The sequence below is a fragment of the Ictidomys tridecemlineatus genome, chromosome 6, assembly GCF_052094955.1.
Source record: "Ictidomys tridecemlineatus isolate mIctTri1 chromosome 6, mIctTri1.hap1, whole genome shotgun sequence".
Classification (NCBI taxonomy): domain Eukaryota; kingdom Metazoa; phylum Chordata; class Mammalia; order Rodentia; family Sciuridae; genus Ictidomys; species Ictidomys tridecemlineatus.
The window spans coordinates 161,728,424-161,736,124 of record NC_135482.1 but is presented as its reverse complement, the minus strand read 5'-3'; positions in this window follow the sequence as shown (position 1 = coordinate 161,736,124).

The following is a 7,701-nucleotide window of genomic DNA, read 5'->3' as shown; positions in this document are numbered from 1 at the left end:
TAGTACACAGAAATAAAATTGATTAAAAAAATATCCTGAGATCTTGCTGAATTCACTTATTAATTCAAGAAGATTTGGGTAGAATCGTTGACCATAATGTCACCTGTAACATGATAGACACTTTAATTTTTTTTTCCAGTCTGGATGCATTTCTAGAATTTCTACCTAGTTCCTACTTGTATATTTTTGCTGAGAATTTTCTTCAGCTGTCTCAAGCATGTTTATAATTGCCTGAAGCATCTTAATTTTGGCTGCTTTAAAATTTTTGTCCAATAATTCTAAAACTGTCATTTCAGTGTTTGCATCTATTTATTTTTCCTTTTCTTTCTTTGGTGCTGGGGATTGAACCAGAGGCACTTTATCACTGAGCTACATCCCTAGTCCTTTTTATTTTTTTAAATTTTGAGATAGGGTCTCACTTAGTTGCGGAAGGTCTTGCTAAATTACTGAGGCTGATCTTGAATTTATGAACCTTCTGCCTCAGCCTCCTGAGTTACTGAGATTACAGTGTATATATACCCCCACCTGGCTACATCTATTAATTGTCTTTTTTTTCTTGTACCAGGGATTGAACTCAGGGATACTTAACCTCTGATCCACTTCCCCATCCCTATTTAAAAAAAATATTTAGAGTCAAGTTCTCCCTGAGTTGCTTAGGGCCTTGCCACGTGCTGAGGCTGGCTTTGAACCAGCAAACCTCCTGCCTCAGCCTTTGGATCTGCTGGGATTACACGTGTATGACACTACACCTGGCTTTATTTTGTGTGTGTGTGTGTTTTGTCCCAGTTTGAGATCCTTCTAGTTATTGGTGTAATGAGAGATTTTTCTATTGAAATCTGGATGTTTTGTATTATGTTAGGAGATTTTTATCTTATTTAACCCTTCAATTTTAGCTGGCTGCTTCTGACACTGCTCTGGCAGGGAAAGGGAGAAATATTGTCTAGGCACTTCTAGGTAGAGGTAGAAGTACAGGTTCACTTTTTGGTTCACAAGTATACCGAAGGTATACTTGTGGGTTTCTCATTACTGCTGGACAGGTATGAGAATTACAGTTTCTACTGACACTATAGTAAGGATGGCTAGAATGGTGAAAACCTCGTCTCTCCATTGGCCTCCTCAGAAGGGGAGAAGTACCTTGTTGATGGGTTGGAACAGAAGTCCAGGCTTTCTACGTGGCCTCCACTGACATTGTAGGAGGAAGGGAGTTCTTTACTAGTCACGGGGAATAAGATTCTCAGAGTTCTCTGATGGCCACACTCCATGGGATGTTGGAGTACCTCCTTCAGCCTGTGGAGTTGGAATTCTTGGCTCCCCTTGGATCCTATTGATCATTGAGATGGGACAGTAGTTTTATCTGTGATGTTGGGCCAGAGTAGAGCAGTCTTGCTGGGCTGCATTTTTCCTAGTCCCTCACCAAAAGAGAAGAATGTTTGGGGCTTCTTTTTCTATACCCAGATAGTATTTTCAGTTTGCTGGATCCCTGAGCACCTATTTTGGGAACTATAAGGCAAAGAGAAAACAGGGAACTCAATACCATGTAGTTCCTTGGTTCCATAGGTTCCTACCTTACCAGCTTCCCTGTTCCTGTCAGAGGCATCATGTGTTTATTTAATATATAATGTCTACTACAGTGTTTAATTGTACTAAGAAAAAGTAATAGAAAAAATATAGCTACTCTGTCTTCCCTACATTTATTTACTATCTTGCGCAAATTGTCTCATAATTGGCCAATGGGAGCTCTTTCAAATTGACTTCTAAATATTTGTTACACATTCCTGTCATTCTTTGAGTACATTTTTATTTTTTGTCTCAACAAAATATTCCAGGCTTATCTTTTTTAAAAAAAATATATTTTTTAGTTGTCAATAGACCTTTATTTTATTTTTGATACATGGTGCTGAGAATTGAACCCAGTGCCTCACACATGCTAGGCAAGTGCTCTGCCAAGCTTATCTTCCAGGCTTATCTTATAATTTTCCTGCCAAATCCTGTAATCAACTATTTCTCCAGAAAGTTCTGGTTCCATTCAGTGGAGAAAGCTATTAGAATTCAAGATCTAGGATGGGGGTGTGGATCAGTGGTAGAGTGTTTGCCTAGCATGCGTGAGGCCCAGAATTTCATCCCTAGCACTACAAAACATACAGAAAAACAAAAAGCCCAAACCAACACATATAAAGGGAATTCAAGAACAGGAAACTAGGTATGCTTTATTGTTATTGAATGTTTCTGTTCCCAGGGCCTTTCAGCATACTAAGCGCACACATGCGTGCATACACATACACACACATTTTTACCTGTGATGATTAATTTTTTGTGTCAACCTGACTAGAGCACAGTACTCAAATATTTGGTCAAACATTATTCTGAATGTTTCTATGAAGGTGTTTCTGAATGAGATTTATATATGTGTTGGTGGACTCTGAGTAAAGCAGATGGCCCTCCGTAAGACCTCTCCTGAGCCAGAGGGTATTCTTCATCTTGATGGCCTTTCAACTTCAAATGCAATGTTGGCTCTTCCTTGGATCCCTGCTAGCCTGCCTTGCAGATTTGGGGTTTGCCCACCTCCCAAATATCATGAGAAATTCCTTAAAATAAATCTCTCTATATACACATCCTATTGGTTCTTTTTCTTTGGAGAGCCCTAATATATCTATATTTATGTGTATCCCTATTTCTACATATTGAAGACCATGAATTTACACTAAAGTTCAATTCCTGAATAACTTCATAGTGTTCATTCTAATTTTGTTCTTTCCATATTTGTAACTCCCTCCTCTGGTAGAAACCTGGCTCCCACTAGTAATATATTTCCTTATTTGCTCAATTCCTTTTACACTATGCTTTTGAGACTGTAGAACACATTTTTGTCAATTTTCCGACAGCTAGGAGTAAATGTCTTGAGAAAATGATCTCTTGATTATGTATTATTTACTGCTACTGAGGATTCAATTCATGGAAACTCTATGACTCAGCTACATCCCCAGACCTTTTTTTTAAATTTTGACATAAGGTCTCATCAAGTTGCTGAGCCGGGCAATCCTTTTGCCTCAGCCTCCCAAGTCCTCTTATTGTAGGTGTACACCACTGTGCTGGTGACCACTCACTTTTAATTTTCTTGCTTTTTTTTGGTACCAGGAATTAAACCCAGGGGTACTTAATCATGGAACCACATCCTTAGCTCATTTTTGCCTCTTTTTTTTGGGGGGAGGGGTGTACCAGGGATTGAACTCAGGGGCACTCAACCACTGAGCCACATCCCCAGCCCTATTTTATACCTTATTTAGAGACACAGAGTCTCACTGAGTTGCTTAGCACCTTGCTTTTGCTGAGGCTGGCTTTGAACTCTCAATCCTCCCGTCTCAGCCTCCGGAGCCGCTAGCATTATAGGTGTGTGCCACTGTGCCTGGCTGCTTTTCATTTTCACAAATGACAGTATAGAACTGGGATAGACCTGGCTCTGCCTCAGGGGGGATGTTCTGGAACTGCAGAAGTGAAGTTCCAGGACTGCCAGGGGTCCAGCACACGTAATTCATTAGGTATTTAAATCTGAGTCACACAAAAAAGCGGTAATAATGATTACAAATTGCATAACATTTTAAGGTGCTTTAATATCTTACTTGTTTCTAACTATGACCCTGCAAGGTGGACAGGATATTCATTATTAGCCCCACTGTTGCAGACTAATAATGGCCTTCTGAAGCATGTCCAGGTCATAATGCCTGGAACCTGTGAATGTTATCTTCTATGTCAGAAAAGGAGTTTATAGATGTTATTAAATTAAGGATCTTGAAATAGGGACACTATATTGGATTATGGTGTACCTAAGTGCAATCACATGTATCCTTATAAAAGGGCAACCAAAGGAGATTTGTTTGACAAGGAAACAGAGATGGAGTAAAGCAATCATAAGCTAAGGCATGCCAGTAGCCACAGGGAACAGGAAAAGGCAAGGAACTGATCTTCCTTAGGGCTTCCAGAGGAAGCATGGCCCTGCTGACACCTTGAACTGGACCAGTGATAATGAGTTTGGATTCACTATCCAGAATCCATAGCTGTAAGAGAATGAATTTCTGTGCTTTTTAAATCATCATGTGCAATTTGTTACAGCAGCTAATTCATCCTTTACAGCGAATGTGGAACCTGAAACTCGGAGGGTAAGTGACTTACTTAAGACTGCACAGCTAACATGGAGCAGAGCTGGAAGTCAAATCTAGATCTAAGGACTTTAAATCCAGTGCTCATCCATGGTGGCTTCCTCTTCTCCTACTGACTGCTCCCTTCCAATGAGATGGAGAGGATAATAGAAAGAGCAGGACAAGAGTGGTTGTCATTCTGAGTACTCATTAGAAATACTAGGGAAACATTTATAAAATACTACCATAGGTCCCACAACAGGCAACTAAATTATAATCCTTGGTGATGGGGCCCAAGCAAAGATATTTAAAAAAATTTTTTCAGTTGTCAATGGACCTTTATTTTGTTTATTTACACGTGGTGTGGAGAATCGAACCCAGTGCCTCACACATGCTAGGTAAGTGCTCTACCACTGAGTCACAACCCCAGCCCAAAGGTATTTTTTAATAAGCTTTCCAGGTGATTCTTGGATATAGTCAGAGTTGAGAACCAGTGATGCAATGTTACCAAGTTCATTCTATATGTTCACCTGTATGAGAAATATGGCTTATTTTTCTACATCTGAATTTGAACTCTAGCATTAATCCTTCTTATACCAATTGCCAAAAACTTAATGTCTGTTAAATCAGGATCTGTTCTCTTTCCTTACACCTTAGATCTGGGAAATATGTTTCAATAGATCAAAGGAAACATCTAGCCCTTGGTTTAATTATCTAAGGTGGTGTCTATTGACATATCCCCCTTATCATCTACTCTGGGTCATTGTTCATTACAGGTATAATCCATATTTTTACTTGTGGAAGCATCAAACTTATCTCCACTGCTCTTAAGAGCACTGAAAGCCTAGGCCTCCCCACTCTGTTGAGTAGGCATAAATCCCAGCAATATGATTTAGCTTCATCTACAAGGAAACACCCACCTACTAGGTTTTCATTTCTTCCCTGTGCTCAAGACATTTTGAGATCTTGAGTATCCCTTCAGTGCTCTTTGCTCTAGATTCCCAAATCTCTCTAGGGGTGGACTTGCCCTTAGTCCTAGACACAGTGGCTCTTGGGAATACACAGCACAGGCATCCTTCTTGAGGAAACATCACTAAGTTTCTTGCTTCCCTTCTTATTCTCCTCTCCCCATTCTCCCTAGGGGTGAGGTAATTCCAATTCTATTTCTGACACATAATTTTTCCTGGTGTCTGAATCCTTGTGGACTTGCACTTTTTGAAACTCAAAGTCCAGTCTCTTGCAATTCAAAGTACAATATGTTTATTTGCAACTTCAAACCTATCCTCTATCATTCTTTCCTTTAGGTGGTGAATATTATTAATTAAATGGCATGAAAGATAAGGGGCAAAAAATGAAAAAGATAGGCATGAATCTCAATTATAATCTCAAATTTTCTTCCTATCATGCTGAATTGGGAAGTAAGCAAAATAAAAATTGTGTTACTAGGAAAATTATGTATTGTTTCTAAACCTCTATTTTTCCTTCTGTAAAATGTAGGATTGTTGTCAGGACTAACTCAGAATATTTATGTAAGAATGTGACTAAGTGTTCAATAAATGCTATTATTCATCTTGGCCCTAAGTAGAAGTTTGGGTAAGCAAATCTTGTGGTGGTGTTTCTACAGCACTTTGTATTATTAATTCTAAAGTTAACAGTAAAACATATCAGCTAAGGCTTTGTCTCTGGTCATCAAAATGTGGAGGGTATAAAAATTTAAAATGATTTAAAGGATTGGGGGGATATTAAAATCTTCTCCCCCCTCAGGAAATTTCTTTTCTCTTTTTTCCTGCAAGCAGAACTCTGTGCCCTTACTTTCCTAGTGAAAGCAAATATAGAGAAAGGTCAAAGGCAGGAATTCCATTGTACTTGGAGAACAACTAATTTTCTCTTCTTCCTTGCAGCTCCCCACACCAAAAAAAAAAAAAAAAAAACAACTCAGTATCTAATGCACTCATTATATTCTGCTGTCCTGTACTTCCACTACTAATTTCTAAGATCATTATGTATAAGAATTGCAAGTTTTTGCTGTGAAAAAGTAGCTTCTGTGTAAAGCTTCTGTGTTAATTTTTATATTAACACACAGTAACTGTACATATTAATGGGACTCACTGTGATATTTCCATACATGATACTTCGTGCACAGATCAAATCCAATCTCTTGTTTTCCATACTCCACTCCCCTACTTGCTAGTAATCACTATTTTGCTTTCGAGTGAACTTTTTAAGCTTCCATTTACCAGAGAGAACATAGTGTACTTGTCTTTCTGAGTCTGGCTTGTTTCACTTAACATAATGTCCCCCAGTTCCAGATTGCCTAAAAATATAACAAGGTTAGCAGGTGGGAGGCTCATCATCATTTTACCTTCTTGATTTTTTTAAAGAATTTTTTTAAAGTATTTATTTTTTAGTTGTAGTTGGACACAATACCTTTATTTTTATGTGGTGCTGAGGATCGAACCCAGGGCGCGCACATGCTAGGCAAGTGCTCTACCGCTGAGCCACAACCCTGGCCCTTGAATTCTGTTTTTAAAAAAATTTGTTCTAAGTATTTATACATGACACATCACACCTAAATAGGGTATAACTTCTCATTCTTCTGGTTGTAGCTGATGGAGAATTACACCAGTCATGTAATCATACATGTACATAAGATAATAATGTCTGATTAATTCTACTATCCCTCCCTTCATTCTCCTCTGTCTAATCCAAAGTACCTCTATTCTTCTATACCTACCTCCAATTGTGAATTAGTATCTGTATATCAGAGAAAACATTCAGCTCTTGTTTCTTTGGGATTGACTTATTTCGCTTAGTAAGATGTTCTCTAGCTCAATCCATTTACTGGCTAATGCCATAATTTCATTCTTCTTTAAGGCTGAGTAATAGTCCATTGTGTATATATACCACATTTTCTTTATTCATTCATCTATTGAAGGGTACCTAGGTTGGTTCCATAGTTCAGCTAGAGTGATTGAGCTTCTATAAACATTGATGTGGCTGTATTACTGTAGTATGCTGATTTTAAGTTCTTTGGGCATAAACTGAGGAGTGGGATAGTTAGGTGAAATTGTGGATCCATTCCAAGTTTTCTGAGGAATCTCCATATTGCTTTCCAAAGTGGTTGCACCAATTTGCAGTCCCACCAGCAATGTATGAGTGAACCTTTTCCCCCATGTGCTTGCCAACATTTATTGTTGCTTGTATTTTTGATAATTGTCATTCTGACTGGAGTGAGATGAAATCTCAGTTTTGATTTGCATTTCTGTAATTGCTAAAGATTTTGAACATTTTTTTCATAATTTTTTGGATCAATTGTATTTCTTCTTCTGTGAAGTGTCTGTTCAGTTCCTTAGCCCATTTATTGATTAGGTTATTTATGTTTTTGGTGTTAAGTTTTTGAGTTCTTTATATATCCTGGAGATTACTGCTCTATCTGAGGTGCATGAGGTAAATATTTTTCTCCCATTCTGTAGGCTCTCTCTTCACATTATGATCGTTTCCTTTGCTGAGAAGAAGCTTATTAATTTGAATCCATCCCATTTATTGACTATTGATTTTATTGACCTTT